The following is an 18,357-nucleotide window of genomic DNA, read 5'->3' on the forward strand; positions in this document are numbered from 1 at the left end:
GTTCAGAACAACATTCATTTGGGCTAGATGGTGCATACTTGAATTAGGAAGGAACAGTGCCAACTAAGACGACCACGAGAGGGAGAACTGTGCTTCTGTGCTTCTTGGACGAGAAGCCGTCCGAGGCGATGACAGACGACACGCAATCACTTTCGTCGAGCATGCCTCATTCGCACTGCGTCCCCCAGTGACATAGTGTAAGGATCGGCACGTCGACATGGAGATGTCTGGTTCCTGTTTCTCCAATGACGAGCCAATGGACTCCGACAACGACTACACCGTGCCGGAGGGCAAGCGACTGTAGAGGAAATATACCGCAAGGCAACCAAAGACGCGAGTGAGCAGGGCCCCAACCACCTACTCTGACTTACAGGATTTCTTTTGTCCCTCTCGACGTCTCTAAGAATATGAATTCCGCACACAGACACATTCTCAACCCCTACCTTGGTAATGTGGCTCCAAAAGGAATTAACGAAGTGCGTTTCAGCATGAAGAAAAACAGTTGCAGTGGAGGTAGCGACGCAGGATTCCCTAGAAAAATTGCAAACCGCGCGCATACTAGGACACATCCGAACGTTCATTGTTCACGGTGGTCACACTAGGGCAGGCGTTATTTCCGATGTTGTGATAGACATCAGCGACGAAGAGTTACAAAGGCTTCTGGCTTCAACAGTGAAGGTACTTTCATCGCTTCGGTCACTCGACGATCGTCAAGCATCTTCTCGAGGCAGACCCGCTACCTGATCATGTCAAGGTAGGCTACGTGAGACACCTGATGCGTCCTTATGTGACCCGACCAATGCAATGTCACAAGTGCCGAAAGCTGTTAACGCTGTCAGATCAGGCCAGATGGCATGCCTCCGCTCTGCCGGCAGCCATTACATATCTTTATGCACATTAAAAGAACAGAAGTGCTCGAATTGCGATGGGGCCCGCAAGGCCAATTCCAAGGATTGTCGCAATCAGAAAAAGGATATGAAAATACTGAACTAAATGAGCAAGACAAGAATGTCGCAGAAAGAGCGTCAGATGGCAGCGTCACTGCAACACTGGAGGAGACGACCACGTCGTCGGCGTGGACAAGCTGTAGGTCTAAACGACAGCTCCCTGGCTCCGATTCCGCAGGTACAGCAGAAGCTAGTTGAATTGGCCTTGATAGATTTCTCCAAACCATTGCTTCAAGCGAGCCGCGCAAGCCCGGAATCGAATGTATGTCCATGCTTGCGCCACACACATGGTCCTTTGATTTTCAGCGCGAGCAAAGGCAGTGCACTCAAATATCGCTATCGGACTGTGTCATCAAAGCCATGCTGCGACAAATAATCGACGCCCTGCGGCTGCTACTGTCTTGTTTAAATACGCCAGTGGCGCTAATAGCGGCAAAAATTATGAACGCTATAGACAGTATCCTAGCTACATTGCAGTAACCTCTACTTCTGCCCGCGAAGATGACTGTGCTGTGCTGTGAAGTGTGCACGCACGACTTGCACAGAAACGGTATGCTGTGCAGCCCTCATCATATTCACCATACTACCACCTTCCTTCCTCGTCACATCCTATCTCTGTTATTCCCCCAGACCCCTTCCCCAGCGTGGTGTAGCAGGCTAGAGGCACTCCACTCAGGCCGACCTCCCCACCTTTTCGCCATTACAAATGATCTCTCTCTGTATTTCATCATTATATTCCAAACACACGAGCAGCAGCGACCACTCAAACATGGACATGCAGACCAATGCTGAAAGCTCTAGGCGTCACCAGCGTCCACACCCGGACGGGACGGAGTCACCTTGGATCGAGGTAGCCTGTGATCATTCACATGATGTCCACTGGCAGCCCGCATCATTCCTTCGGTCCTGCGCCTAAGAATACCTAGAATTTTCCGCCTTTTTTTCATGCAAAGCTTGGACTGAAAGTTGTGTTGTTGTGTTGTGTTGGGTTTAATGGCGCATAAGCAATCACTTAAGTATCCTTATGTGATTTGAATGGGAAAGCATTATGACTTCTTTAATTATTGGTTGTGTCCGTGATACGTGACGTCATACATTGGCACATGTACTTCAAAACTCCACCTTAATAAACCTTTCTCTAATTTGTACCAACGCTAATTCACCTTAATTCACCTTAATTCACCTTGTTCTTATTTGTACTAGATTTCGTCGTCGTCGTCATTATCATCAGCATCATCATCATCACCAGCACCATCATCAGCCAATGTTATGTCCACTGTAGGACGAAGGCATCTCCCTGCGATCTCCAATTACCCCTGTCCTGCGTCAACCGATTCCAACTAGCGCCCGCGAATTTCCTCATTTCATCGCACCACCTAGTCTTCTGCCGTCCTCGATTGCGCTTCCCTTGTCTTGGCACCCATTCTGTAACCCTAATTGTCCACCGGTTATGTAATCTACGCGTTACATGACTTGCCCAGCTCCTTTTTCTTTTTCTCTTAATGTATATATCGGCTATCCCCGTTCTCTTAATGTATATATCGGCTATCCCCGTTTGCTCTCTGATCCACACCGCTCTCTTCCTGTCTCTTAACGTTACGCCTAACATTCTTCGTTCTATCGTTCTTTGCGCGGTCCTTAACTAGTTCTCAAGCTTCTTTGTCAATCTCCAAGTTTCTGCCCCATATGTCAGCACCGGTTAAATGTACTGATTGTACACCTTTCTTTTCAATGATAATGATAAGCTTCCAGTCAGGAGCTGACAGTGTCTCCCGTATGTGTTCTAACCCATTTTTATTCTTCTGTAAATTTCCTTCTCATGATCAGGGTTATCTATGTGTAATTGACCTGGGTAAACGTACTCCTTCGCAGACTCTATAGGCTGACGTGATCCTGAACTCTTGTCCCCTTGCCTGGCTATTCATCATTGTCCTTGTTTTCTGCATATTATTTGTGATAACGTGCGGCGCATGGAAACTGCGCCGATACTATCTGATGTGTGACGTCACACCTGCCTTCAAAATGTTTGCGCTTGTGAATAAAGTGTGCTTGCTTTGTGGCCACTAGGTCATATCAACTGTCGACGAGGATGCTTGAACCCCGTATATAGGCAAATGCGGCGAATGAACCGGACGGCAGAAAAGTAGGCGCATTTGGCGACTGAAAAGGCGTTCCTGTCAAGTACGTGCTCTGGGAGTACGACACCGCAGCTTGCAACGTGCGACAGACTGCAACGCCCCCGCACATGCGTCAACCGAAGCCGACATGAATGCAGCCGGCGGAGCTTCATGCTGAAGGGCTACGGAGGGCAACCCGAGCGGGGAACGACATCGAAGCTTCAGGCAACGGGTCCTGCGGTCGCGGGGCAGACCGGCAAGGAGCAACGTAGCACAACCAGTCTGCGACAACGGAAACATCACAGAGGTGACGCTACGGTTCCTACTCCCGCGGACAGAAATGTCGCGCGTAGGCAAGATCGCCGAGTTTGATCCTAAGTTACAGAATTTCGAATCTTACATAGATCGATTTGAACTGTTTGTGCAAGCGAATGACATAAAGGAGGAAAGAAAAGCTACCCGTGTTCCTGACGGTGATAGGAGCCGAGGCTTATGAAGTCTTGAGAGAGAGAGAGAGAGAGAGAGCGAAAAACTTTATTTGGTTCCTTCAAGGATTTAGCGTCTCGAGGTCTCCGTCGTCTTCTTGGGCGCCGGCGACTTGGAGCCTCTTCCGGCAAGGGTGGGCCCCTATTCCAGGGCTCCACTGAGACTAGCTACCTCACTAGCGTGCTGCACTAAGGCCCTTTGGGCCGTGAGCTCGCAGCTGGTAAGCCGACTCTCCCATTGCTCCGCACTCGGGTTATTGTGTTGGTGGAATGATTGATTGTGTTTACATTCCCATGTGACATGATATAGTGCGGGTGTGGCGCCGCACCATGGGCAGGTGTCTCTGTATTGTGTTGGGTACATTTTGTTTAGGATGTATAAATTTGGGAAGGAGTTTGTCTGCAATCTGCGCCAACTCGTTGCTTCCTCCTTCGTTAGAGCTTTGTGCGGTGGGGGATATTTGGCTCTCGTCCCTCTGTATAAGTTTAAGATTTCTCTGTATCCTCCTTCACAAGCGTGTGGGTGATACTCCGGGGCGTGCGACTGCTCTGCTCGGAACGTGGTCTCTCGAGCTAGGCTGTCTGCCCTTTCGTTACCCTCTATGCCTGCGTGGGCCGGAATCCAGGTTAACTTGTGCGTAACGTTCCTCTCGGCGAAGTTGGCTCCGCCAAGAATTCTGAGGGCGGCTTTGCTAATCGTGCCCCTCGTGTAATTTCTGCACGCTTCCTTCGAGTCTGTTAAGATGTTTAGAGGCCTGCCTGTCCTATATCCTTCTACTGCCGCCAGCGCCACGGCAATTTCTTCGGCCTCCGCTGTGCCGGCTGCCTTTGCCGTCGCACATGTGATCAGATTCCCGTCGCCGTCCACCACCACCGCCGTGGCCGTGCGCTTCCCTTCTCGCGGGTACGTGGCAGCATCCGTGTATACCGTGTTGTCTAGTAGCGCTAGTGTCTTTTCCCCGTATTCGGCTCGCGCCTGCCTTCTGCTCTCGTGGAGGTTGGGGTCCATGTTCTTAGGTACTGGCCTAACGTTTATTGTTTTTCTTAAGCAGTCGGGCACGTCTGCGTATCTATCTACGTGTCCGCTCGTGTCCCGTCCCAGCCTAGTCAGGAGCGCTCTCCCTGCAGGGGTGCTTTTGAGTCTGGCTTTCTGCGTTTCGAGCAGGGCTTCCGCCAGTTCGCTGAAAGTGTTGCTGATGCCCAGTTGGAGCAGTTTTTCGTTTGACGTGTTTTTTGGCAGATGGAGAGCCGTCTTGTATGCTTTCCTGAGTATCGTGTCCGCCTGTTCCCTCTCTCCTTTGGTCATCGCGTGGTACGGTAGCGAGTAGATGACTCGGCTGACGACCAGGCTACCGACGAGTTTGAGTGTGTCTTCCTCTTTCATGCCGTATCTTTTTTGGGAGACCCTGTTGATCATCCGGCCCACCTGCTCGGTCACTTTGCTCAGCAGGCTGATGGTGTGGCTGCATTTTCTGCTGCCCTGTAGCCACATGCCCAGGATTCTGATCATGTTTTTTTCCGTGATGTTTTGACCGTCAAGCGTTACTTCCAGTGTTGCTTGGGTGGGGTGTCTACCTACTCTCAGTAATTCGGATTTTTCTGTGGAGCATACCAGTCCCCTCTTTCTAGTGTACTTTTCGACACAGCGCGCAGCTTCTTGTAGTCTTGAAGAACATTGTTGTGCCAGCTTCCCCAAGCGAGACAACACACGTGGAAGCCAAGCGTCCGCTAAAAGAACATTACAGTCCAAGAAGCTCGGTGATAGCTGAGCGCTGTAGATTTAATAAGCGGACGCAGCACGAAGGTGAAAGCGTAGAAAAGTTCATAGTGGAGTTAAAACACTTGGCTAGGAAATCGAACTATGGCGACTTCCTACAGGATGCTCTCCGCGACAGGCTCGTGACAGGAGTACGGAACGAGGAGATCCAGCGTGCTGTGCATAACATAACCAATTCAAATAGACATATCGAATTTGTCCGCTTTGAATGGTGTAATGGATGCCGTTTACAGAACCACGATATATGTTCTTGATGAAGACCTATTAAATTGTAAACTTCGTGATTCTACTTTTTTTCGGAGTTTCGAATTTTTCAAAATATTTTAAACAAAGTTCGGGCCCTAAATCAAAATTCCGCTTCCAACAGACACTAGAATTTAACTTACTCTCTCAACTGCAACAAATTTCATTAAAAGCGATTCAAGAGTTATCTCAGAAAAGCGTTTCTGCGTTTTACATGTATCTGAATAGGCCGCGTCGGAGTTGGGCCCGAGCTAAAGCTTCCTCTTAAACAATTTGCCTAGGGATCAAATACATGAATAATAACTCTATTGTCATTACCAAAGATGCTGCAAACGAATTCTTGAACGCTACGCACTGTCAATACAAGCAAGATATGTATTTTTTCATTGAATATTATACTCGTATGTGCCAAAAATTGTGCCCAACATAACTGATGTCGATGCTTCCATGTTTCTGTCTACTTAGTAAGTAAAGAAAATATCACACGAACTTTAGAACTACATCAGTTCGAAACCAGCAAAGCAGTGCATGCCACTGATATGAAAAATGTAAAGCCCATGAAATGAACAAGTTGAGGACAAATATGGTAATGAAACTTTGTCATTCAAGATCCTTGTTTACATTCTTGTACATATGCAAGGGCCAGTGAAAAATCTCAATGACGCTGTCATTTGTTCCAATGTATTACGCCGGAGCAGCTGTCACCGGTCATGTATCGTGAGTAATTGCAACGAAATTATAGTCGCAACAGAGAGCACGTATAAAAAGCAGGAGTTCTGCAGAATATACGAGGGCCAGTCAAATGAAAGTGAGCCAATGCGAATATGTGACAGACGGGATACTTTATTTAAAAGTAGCCTCCATGAGCATTTAGACATTTGGCCCATTGACTAACGAGTCGCGTAATTCCCGTCTCATAAACCTCCTTGGGTTGTTGCTTCAAAACGTCTGCAACTGACTTTCACGTCATTGTCCGAGAGGAATCTGGTTCCCTTGAGCTGTTTTTTGGGCTGCCCCAAATTGTGCAAGTCGCAAGGCGACAGGTCTGAGCTGTATGGCGGAGGTTGCAGCGTTTCCCGCTTGAACTTTGCCAGTCTTGCGTTAACCACATCAGCGACATGTGGACGGGCATTGTCATTGAATGACCCCATTCGTCAATTTTTCACGTAGTTTGTTCTTGATTGCAACACGCAGCCGATCCGGCGTTTCACAATATCTGAAACAATTGATAGTCTCTCAAGATTTAGCAAATTCTATCAGTAATGGTCCATGACAATCGAAAAATAAAAGTCAGCAACATCTTTCCGGCGGAAATGACGGCATTTGCTTTCTTTGGGGGTGGTGAATTCGAATGTTTCCATTGTAAGCTTTGCCGTCGTGTTTCAGGCTCGTAGTAGTGGCATGATGGTTCGTCTCCGATCACAATTGCAGACAAGAAATCGTCACCCTTATTGTGATACCGGATCAGAGAGTAAAGGCAGCGCCGAACTTCTCCGTACTCTGGCGGTGGTTCAAAATCTTTGACATCCATAGCGCACACAAGAGCTGATAACCGAGATGTTCTTGAATTATGGCGTGAACGGTGACGGTGAACCGAACCGGGACTGATGTTCACACGCTCTGCCAGTTCATCGATGCTTATCCTCCGTTCTTGTGTCATCAGCTCATCAACCTTCTCAGTTTTGTTAGGAGTGATTGCACGATGGCTTTGGTGCGGTCTGGGATCGTCTTTGCAACTTTCACGTCCTTCTTTGAACCGTTTGTTCTAACGCTTGACAGTGGCCAATGAAACGCAATGTTCAATGTTCAATAGGACTTAGTCAAGCTGCTGACGCAGCTTTCTTCCTCAAGACCTGTCCATATTCAAATGTATACTGTATATGGGAAATAAAGCACTTACTTGCTTTACTTACTTTCTTTACTTACTTACTTTACTTACTTTACTTGCTTGCTTGCTTGCAATGTACACGGCAGCCATACGGTCACTAATTTCTTTTTGGGAAACACCTTCAGCTGTCAAAAACATCACGGAACCACGCTACTCGACTTCTGGAGCGTCCGTTACCTCTCGCAACCATGTTCAACCCAGTGTATGTGCGCATTAAAGAACATTCATCCTCACACCTGCGTGTCACTTTTGTAAATGAGAGATGCCTGTGTGCTACGCGCAGGCCTTGCAGATAATTAACAGAACCGTAATTCGCAGGATGGGTGGGCTCACTTTCATTTCACTCGCCTTCGTACAATAGAAACGCGAAGATACAATGGAATATACAAATGCCAAGATACAGCTTGATAAAGGGCAAAAAAGTGTCACTAGAAACAAAGTACTGCATACTTGCATACTGCACGTATGCACAAAACCCCGCAACAAGATATCTAAACGTACGTATAAGTCTCCAATAAATCTACGTATCTAAGAAAAAGTCGCGGTATATGATGGGTCAAACAAGGCAAATAAACATGTTGCGCAATCACAGATTTATAGAATCCTAGATCCCTCCCCCATTCCATCCACTCCCCCCGATGTATCGCGCGCGACGGAAAGCGGCGCGCTTGCTCCTCACTTTTCTCCCTTGCGCACACAAGACTGAGCCACCATCGTCGGCTCATCCATTGCAGCCCCCCCTCCCCCTCCTTACGTGAATCGCACATACAGCATGCGGTGCGCGGTTATGATGTTATCGCGCTTGGACTTTATGCGGAACATGAGGGCGACGGCAACGGTAGGAATGCGCCTAGAGTGTCGATATAATTGCTATCGCAATAATATAATAAGAGTATCCGGCAGCTGAAGCATCCCATGGCCCATTACTTTCCGCAAAAGAAGAAACAACAAAATCGAACTTTCACCATGCGACAATTCGCTGTGCTACAACAATGTCCTTTTCCTTTTGTGGGGCGGGGGCACCGAAATGCAGAAACGCAAAGGAAAGTATTTCCACAATCGAATGCCTACTTTGGGCACCTAATTTGGCTACCGAAAGAATATCGAAGAAATCGTGAGACGTTTGGTCCACCTAGAATCATACGCATACTGCTCGGTATTCTACACCGGCTAGACAAGACTTTCTGGAGAGGTTGCGCTCAGGCGAACGCGGTGAAATCCATCGAGTCCCCACAGTGATGGCGGCCAGCGACCATTGTTTCTTTTTCTCGTCTTCTAGCTAGAAAGCGTCCAAAACTCGGCCAGGCGAAAATGCACTCGGCCAGAGAAAACCGAACGCGCACCGAAGTGCGCCGCGCGGTGGTCGGGGCAACACGAGAAAGACGCATGCGCTCCGGCTGGCTCTGGCAGCCCGCGGGTAGGGGAGAGAGAAAAAAAATTGAAGAGGCTCAATGTGTCCTCGCGATTAAAAGTCAAAGTTGAAAAAATTAATAAGAGCGTAGTTACCTTGGCTGGCTTTAGTACTAGTCTTCACTGGATGCTTTGGCGCAGGTGGAAAAAAATTTTCATATTTTTTTATGTGACATGACGGCACGAATGAACCACCACAACGATTCTTCTCATCGGGCCTCGCTGCGGGCTTTGTCAACTTGTCTGATAGTGTGTTGATTTGGCTTGTCTCGTTGTATGGCCCGATGTACGAGTTTGAAAAAGTTAATGAACCTTTGGCGTGAAATATTTATGGGAACATTAAACTTACAAAGTTCCGCAATTGAAATCTAAAGCACACGTTTGGAAATGTCAATGCACCTTCCACATCAAAAGTTTATGAGAACTTTATACCCATAAAGTTTCGGAATGGACATCCACGCGCTCCGTAGATACCATGATACAGTGTAGATTCCGCGGCCTCTGCGAAACGCCCGGCTAGCCCGTTCGCCATCGAAATGTCCTTGAAACTTTGTGCTCGGATGGGGCTGCTTGTGCTATGTGACTCCCGGTGCATGGGCGTTGCCGCGAAATCCAGCCCGAGTTCGCAATTTTTGCGGTGAAATGGCTTTTCGAGTGTGAAAAAGACGTTCTAGACAAAATCCAGAATGATTTCCGGCGCCGGTGTTTGCTTTGGTCGGCGGTGCATGGACAGCACGAAAAAATTTCGGGGGGGGGGGGGGGGGGGCTGAAGCCCCATAAGCCCCCCTCCCCCTGGCTACGCCCCTGCAAAGAATCCCTAAGCGTCGTGAAAGCATTTATGTCACTCTGCAAGCACAATAATCCAGTACTTAATCAGCTCTATTCGGTCCTGTGTAAAGCGTATATATCTAACCTGTATGTCATTACATACTCGGTGCCTGGCCATAGGGACATCGAGGGTAACGTTCTGGCGGATGAGATGGCCATGTCAATTGCATAGCAAGCTATTAATCCTACTGCTACTGTACCTGCCGCCGATCTAGTACCTTTCTTACGAAGGAAACTGCGAAAGCACTGGCTACGCTTGTGGGACGCGGAAATAAGTAATAAGCTTCGCGTAATTAAGTCACAATCAGGCGTCTGGCCCTCCGAAAGAAAATCACGCTGAAGAAATGTCCTGTTCTGTCTTATCCGAATCGGACACACGTTTGGCACCAATAATTTTCTACTAATGGAAATGAACCTCAAACCTATGGTAGATAAAGGGAGGGCCTGACCGTCCTTCACGTCCTCCTGGAGTGTTAGGAAGCCGAATATAAGAGATAGAGACATTTTCTTCTAGCATACCGGCAACAGAGCCCTCTTTATCCTGTCATGTTTCTCTGTCCAGAACCGTTTTTTGATACTAATAGAGCCCTAAGTTTCCCAAAAGATGTCTCACACGTTATTAGCCCCATACATTCGTAGCGCTAGCTCTCATCACAGGATGCCACTGTGATAGTAGCATTGTATAGCACATGCTTCCAGGCCCTTGTGTTTCAATGGTCATGGTAAGACACTAGTCCTCTAGCCAATTTTTTCATCTGGCATATTCTGTATATCGTATTTCTTAGCAATTCATTTTAATGCTCATGGAACACGTCATTAATCAACGCCATAATATTATTAGACGTAGATTTTATGCACCTTTCAGCGACTATATTTAAGGACGCTTTACAGCCACGTGACGTAAACTTCTTAAAACTCATCACTCGACTGCGAAATCACTAACGCTGGCATGGCGCGCTTCGGCCATAACTGGGCCTTGAGCCAATAAACAACACACATTCATTCATTTATACATGTGAACGCCACCCTGCTGCAACTCTTTATTCGGCAGAGAGTGACAATATAGGCCGCCTTAAAGTTCAAACGTCCCCATGCAGTTGCTTCTTGTTTACACGCTCAGTAAAGGGTCCCATAAACGGCGTGGGAAAATTTTGCAGACGCGTAGATTACAGCGACAGTATAGATTCGTGTGCACTGTGTTTTGGACGCTTAGTTCGCGTTGAAGCGAGGGGTAGCACAATGGTCTATTCGCTCGCAGCTGCTTCCACGCTTCCTCACTCCAGCGTTTCGACACTGAGTTTCCGCAGTGATTGAGTGAGACGCGTTGATGTTTGCGTGTGCGCGCGCGACACTATGCTTGTTAATTTAGTTAGTAAGCGAATATTTACGAGATTATACGGCCGATGAAACTGCTATCGTTACTCCGTATAGCTAATTCGCTTTCGCAATCGATGCTTCGCTCTTTGGGAGAAACTGCGACTTTTTTTTCTCCTGAACTCGTCCGCTGTGTTATCGGGGCTAAGCTCCGTCTTCACTAGTCTTGCGTCATGACTTGACGCCATGTGGTCTACTTCCGCTTGTCTTGGATCGAGCGAGTAATGCCTCTCCAACCTCTCCCCTAAACGCGTTGCCGTCGATCCCCCGAAAAGCTATCGAAGCAGCGTGCGTTGCGAGCGTCCTCCAGAGTAGCAATGTGGGCTTGTTGATATGGCATCTTTGTCTGGGTTTTTGTTTACACCAGCAGCAAAGTAGAATACTGATATATTATTTCTGTGTTTGGTTGAGCTGTGTGCCACAACGTGGCGGCACTGGGCAGGACGCTCACGTTTGGACCTCCACTCAAAAGGTTGAACGCCCAGCCCGCTTGCGCCTGCCCGAATACTAGATATGCTGACGCTCTACTGTGGTAGTAATCCTACGGCATGTCTTAACATTCGCGAACGCGTACCTGCTGGTGCTGATTGGATACCGACGTGAACGCTCGATGCGCTGCAGCCACTCCTCCCGCATGTCGCCATGCAGCGGGACACGATGTCGCAGCCTGACACATGTCCGATCGCTGGACTTGGAGCTCACAACGTAACAGCAACGATCCATGGTGATCGCAAAAAGAAAGCGCGAGACCAACACTGCCCGCGCCGCTCGCATGAACGCGGAGGACGTTGTAACACAAGCAGACGACACTTGCAGTATGCCGGAAGTGCTTGAACGTAGTGAATAATTTTCGTGGTGTATTCTCTTTCTGTTACTTAAACAAACAAAATTAACCAAGTTGTTGGGCCCCAAAGTGAGCAATTTGTAATTGCATAAATAACGTATACAAGTGCGAAGTACTCACTCTTGGGACCCAACAAATTTTTAAAGGGTCCCTACAGATTTTTATTATTAACAATCGGTAGCGACCCTTTAACAAATTTATTGGGTCGCGAAAGTTTGTACTTTGTAATTGTATACCATATTTATGTGAAATAAACTTTCAGCTAAACTTACGTTCCATTAGAACAAAATTTGTTCTTCACAATGTTGGAAGAAATATCAATGCCGTGACCTGCGTAGCCAATTGGATAGCTTGCCCAAATAATGTTAATTAGGCTAACCATGTCACATGGGAGGTGCCGGCTGAAAATTCGGAGGAGTCGTGCCGCTGCAATTGGTAGCAATCTAAAGTTTTGAAAACCCTGCAAGACATTGCACGTTTTACGAGGAGCGCTGGAATACGTCACACAATGATCAGAAGGACCTAACCTAACGACTTAGTACGTTTGTACTAAATCCTCAAAATGGGTTCAGGGTCCCTTCAAGCTGCGTGAGCAAAGTAGCACGCGGCAGGTAGGACATCAATAAAATGTGTGTTTTGCCATGCTGTGAGGATTCCTCTGATGCAATACAATCCATCGGTCACGACCCGGCTTGAAACCATCATTTCTTTTTTTTTCTTTTTGAAACATACCAGCAAACGGCTATTTCTGCGAAAGGTATGAGCTCCTAAATCAGAATTCTCCTTCTTCCAGTTTCTAGGGTTTCCAGTTTTTGTTCTCTCAAATACAACAAATATAATTTAGATCAGTTTAGAAGTTTTCCTATAACAGCATCCCGGCGTTTAACATGTATTCTTGACTAGCAATATGAGAGTGGCCCCGAACTAAGGCTTGTTCTTAACAGAAATACTGAAGAAATAAAGCCTGTTCATTTGTAAGTTCTCAATGCCATTGGCCCATCAGCTCGGCTTATAATATGTGCAGCCTCAGGATTGGCCGAAGCTTTCTCTCAAAGACAATTCTAGCGAAGAAGCTTTTCCCGGAATGCCTGCCCTTTTCCTCCACAGTCATTTTTATTCATTTGGCAGGAAATGGTTCACCACACGCGCAGAAAATGTACCCAAATGTCTTATTTTTTTTTAATTGGCGGTGAAATCTCGATTTTACGTTTGTAACACAAAAGATGCTTCACGATGCTTTCTGGTGTTTGGGCAGCTTTAGCACAGCGAAAGCTTCCTGATTCTCCACCATGAGTATTTGGTATCTTTACATGCAGTGTCTAACTTTTCCAGAAAACAAGTAAAAGGCAAGAGCACACTTTTATTATTATTATTATTATTATTATTATTATTATTATTATTATTATTATTATATGTAAAACCATATATACACTTGACAGGAAAGAGAAAGCGAGTAGCATGCCGCCAACTGCCACCGGAAGGGGGCACAATTAACGCCTGCTTACTCTTCAGAAAGAAGGAAACAGAAGCATAGAAATGTAAGATAGGAAGAAGGGGAGGAAAGAGGAAAGGAAGAGCGAGATGACTAATCTCGAAGAATAAAGCAAAACATACACAGTGCAGGTAACGCACAGTCGGTCACGCTGCTAAAAGATGTTGAAATAGAAGAAACAGCGTTCGCAGTTTTTGTAATTTGTAATTTGTTTTTCAATATCCATGAAATAAATGGCGGATATCTAAATATCGTAGCCGAGTAGGCTTTGTCAAGGTGTTTGTCAGTTCGCTTGTCACAATAGGATAAGAATATGTCACTTAATAAAGGGGCAATACGAGAACCAATGCACACTCCGTGCTTTTGGACGAAGTTTTTTCCTTCGAAATTAACAATGGTCGATGCCAGATAAAAACGAAGAATTTCCAAAATGTCGTCCACACTTAAGCCACATGTGTACGCCCAGTGGGCATACGCACAGTCGTCTTTCATTTTCACATATGTTGACGATTCGGACATTTTTGGAAAGGGGTATCGGAGGGAGGGGGCTCAACTGCAGTGAACCGTGTTCTTGAAATTTTCCGTGAGAGCGCCTTTGTGTTCAGTTTCAATTTTGAGTTGCCTTCGGATTGATGCCTGCAGTTCCTAGACATTCGCATTGTTATTGCTGGATCCCAAGCGTGCTGGAGGTATCAGCCTCGCTCAAAAAAAGGTATCTTAAACTACCAGTCTGCTCATTCGAAGCTTGTCATAAGGGGAATTGCAAGAAACTGCCTGCGGGCTGCTCTTGATAAGTCCTGCAAGCATAAGATGCAAGATAGCGTGTTTTTACAGCTGGAAAAACTGCGCAGCGCAAGATTTCAGTACGAGATGGTCACCTCGGGGCTAGAAACCCTTGACAAGGAAGCGCGGGGCCTATCAGAGCTCCGCCCAAGCGTAGAGCCGCAACGCCGAAGTTCTGTTGCCATGATGTACTTCCACCAAATCTCTCACTACCTCAAAAATGTGGCTGAAAAAATGAAGTCCCGGCGGTTTTTACGGCGCCCAAGAAACTGGCGGGCATGTGCAACATGGTGCGGGGACGGAAGAAAAGAAATGAATGCAGTATCAAGGACGTTGACAGGTTCGCCCCATGCAGAATAGCGGTAGTGTGCCAGATACCCCTCTCTTGTGGCAACAGCTACACAGGGCAGACGGGACGGTGTCTAAACGTCAGAATGCAGGAGCACCACGCAAGGGTAGGATTGGCGGGGGGTGACAAACTGGCCGACCATTGTCGCCACTGTCGTAATTGGACGCCTAGGTTCCGCGACACTAAAGTCTTGAAGATTCTTGTGTCACAACTGAGCCGAGAAATCTATGAAGCTTACTGTATAAAAATGCAATCTGGCCGCTGCGTAAGCAGCTTTTCAGTGTCACTGAGCGATAAAGAGTTCAATTCATCATCATCATCATCATCATCATCAGACTGGTTGTGCCCACTGCAGGGCAAAGGCCTGTCCCATACTTCTCCAACTTCCCCGGTCAAGTACTAATTGTGGCCATGTTGTCCCTGCAAACTTCTTAATGTCATCCGCCCACCTAACTTTCTGCCGACCACTGCTACGCTTCCCTTCCCTTGGAATCCATTCCGTAACCCTTTATGACCATCGGTTATCTTCCCTCCTCATTACATGTCCTGCCCATGCATATATCTTTTTCTTGATTTCAACTAAGATGCCATTGACCCGCGTTTGTTCCCTCACCCAATCTGCTCTTTTCTTACCCCTTAACGTTACACCCATAATTCTTCTTTCCATAGCTCGTTGCGTCCTCCTCAATTTAAGCAGAACCCTTTTCGTAAGCCTCCAGGTTTCTGCCCGATACGTGAGTACTGGTAAGACACAGCTGTTATACACTTTTCTCTTGAGGGATAGTGGCAACCTGCTGTTCATGGTTTGAGAATGCCTGCCAAACGCACCCAAGCCCATTCTTATTCTTCTGGCTATTTCAGTCTCATGATCCGGATCCGTGGTCACTGCCTACCCTAAGTAGATGTATTCCCTTACCACTTCCGGTGCCTCGCTACCTATCGTAAACTGCTGTTTTCTTCCGAGACTGTTGAACATTACTTTAGTTTTCTGCAGATTAATTTTCAGACCCACCATTCTGCTTTGCTTCTCCAGGTAAGTGAGCATGCATTGCAATTGTTCTCCCGAGTAACTAAGCAAGGCAATATCATCAGCGAATCGCAAGTTGCTAAGGCATTCTCCATCAACTTTTATCCCCAATTCTTCCCACTCCAGGTCTCTGAATACCTCCTGTAAACACGCTGTGAATAGCATTGGAGAGATCGTATATCTCTGTCTCACGCCTTTCTTTATTGGGATTTTGTTGCTTTCTTTATGTAGGACTACGGTGGCTGTGGAGCCGCTATAGATATCTTTCAGTATTTTTACATATGGCTCATCTATACCCTGATTCCGTAAAGCCTCCACGACTGCTGAGGTTTTGACTGAATCAAACCCTTTTTCGTAATCAATGAAAGCTATATATAAGGGTTGGTTATATTCCGCACATTTTTCTATCACCTGATTGATAGTGTGAATATGGTCTATTGTTCAGTAGCCTTCACGGAATCCTGCCTGGTCCTTTGGTTGGCAGAAGTCTAAGGTGTTCCTGATTCTATTTGCGATTAGCTTAGTTAATACTTTGTAGGCAACGGACAGTAAGCTGATCGGTCTATAATTTAAGTCTTTGTCGTCCCCTTTCTTATGGATTAGAATTATGTTAGCGTTCTTCCTAGGTTCCAGTACACTCTAGGTCATGAAGCATTGTGTATATAGGGTGGCGAGTCTTTCTAGAACAATGTTCCCACCATCCTTCAACAAATCTGCTGTTACTTGATCTTCCCAGCTGTCTTCCCATACATAAATATGGTATACAATTACAAAGTACAAACTTTCGCGACCCAATAAATTTGTTAAAGGGTCGCTACCGATTGTTAATAATAAAAATCTGTAGGGACCCTTTAAAAATTTGTTGGGTCCCAAGAGTGAGTACTTCGCACTTGTATACGTTATTTATGCAATTACAAATTGCTCACTTTGGGGCCCAACAACTTGGTTAATTTTGTTTGTTTAAGTAACAGAAAGAGAATACACCACGAAAATTATTCACTACGTTCAAGCACTTCCGGCACACTGCAAGTGTCGTCTGCTTGTGTTACAACGTCCTCCGCGTTCATGCGAGCGGCGCGGGCAGTGTTGGTCTCGCGCTTTCTTTTTGCGATCACCATGGATCGTTGCTGTTACGTTGTGAGCTCCAAGTCCAGCGATCGGACATGTGTCAGGCTGCGACATCGTGTCCCGCTGCATGGCGACATGCGGGAGGAGTGGCTGCAGCGCATCGAGCGTTCACGTCGGTATCCAATCAGCACCAGCAGGTACGCGTTCGCGAATGTTAAGACATGCCGTAGGATTACTACCACAGTAGAGCGTCAGCATATCTAGTATTCGGGCAGGCGCAAGCGGGCTGGGCGTTCAACCTTTTGAGTGGAGGTCCAAACGTGAGCGTCCTGCCCAGTGCCGCCACGTTGTGGCACACAGCTCAACCAAACACAGAAATAATATATCAGTATTCTACTTTGCTGCTGGTGTAAACAAAAACCCAGACAAAGATGCCATATCAACAAGCCCACATTGCTACTCTGGAGGACGCTCGCAACGCACGCTGCTTCGATAGCTTTTCGGGGGATCGACGGCAACGCGTTTAGGGGAGAGGTTGGAGAGGCATTACTCGCTCGATCCAAGACAAGCGGAAGTAGACCACATGGCGTCAAGTCATGACGCAAGACTAGTGAAGACGGAGCTTAGCCCCGATAACACAGCGGACGAGTTCAGGAGAAAAAAAAGTCGCAGTTTCTCCCAAAGAGCGAAGCATCGATTGCGAAAGCGAATTAGCTATACGGAGTAACGATAGCAGTTTCATCGGCCGTATAATCTCGTAAATATTCGCTTACTAACTAAATTAACAAGCATAGTGTCGCGCGCGCACACGCAAACATCAACGCGTCTCACTCAATCACTGCGGAAACTCAGTGTCGAAACGCTGGAGTGAGGAAGCGTGGAAGCAGCTGCGAGCGAATAGACCATTGTGCTACCCCTCGCTTCAACGCGAACTAAGCGTCCAAAACACAGTGCACACGAATCTATACTGTCGCTGTAATCTACGCGTCTGCAAAATTTTCCCACGCCGTTTATGGGACCCTTTACTGAGCGTGTAAACAAGAAGCAACTGCATGGGGACGTTTGAACTTTAAGGCGGCCTATATTGTCACTCTCTGCCGAATAAAGAGTTGCAGCAGGGTGGCGTTCACATGTATAAATGAATGAATGTGTGTTGTTTATTGGCTCAAGGCCCAGTTATGGCCGAAGCGCGCCATGCCAGCGTTAGTGATTTCGCAGTCGAGTGATGAGTTTTATGAAGTTTACGTCACGTGGCTGTAAAGCGTCCTTAAATATAGTCGCTGAAAGGTGCATAAAATCTACGTCTAATAATATTATGGCGTTGATTAATGACGTGTTCCATGAGCATTAAAATGAATTGCTAAGAAATACGATATACAGAATATGCCAGATGAAAAAATTGGCTAGAGGACTAGTGTCTTACCATGACCATTGAAACACAAGGGCCTGGAAGCATGTGCTATACAATGCTACTATCACAGTGGCATCCTGTGATGAGAGCTAGCGCTACGAATGTATGGGGCTAATAACGTGTGAGACATCTTTTGGGAAACTTAGGGCTCTATTAGTATCAAAAAACGGTTCTGGACAGAGAAACATGACAGGATAAAGAGGGCTCTGTTGCCGGTATGCTAGAAGAAAATGTCTCTATCTCTTATATTCGGCTTCCCGACACTCCAGGAGGACGTGAAGGACGGTCAGGCCCTCCCTTTATCTACCATAGGT

At 46.8% G+C, this 18,357-nt stretch overlaps 1 pseudogene; it reads left to right on the forward strand.

Annotated features, from left to right (window-relative positions):
• Positions 1 to 217: 217 nt before the first annotated feature.
• LOC126530413 (uncharacterized) overlaps positions 218 to 18,357 on the forward strand; it is a 32,477-nt pseudogene continuing 14,337 nt past the window's right edge.

This window comes from Dermacentor andersoni, chromosome 4, assembly GCF_023375885.2.
Source record: "Dermacentor andersoni chromosome 4, qqDerAnde1_hic_scaffold, whole genome shotgun sequence".
Lineage (NCBI taxonomy): Eukaryota > Metazoa > Arthropoda > Arachnida > Ixodida > Ixodidae > Dermacentor > Dermacentor andersoni.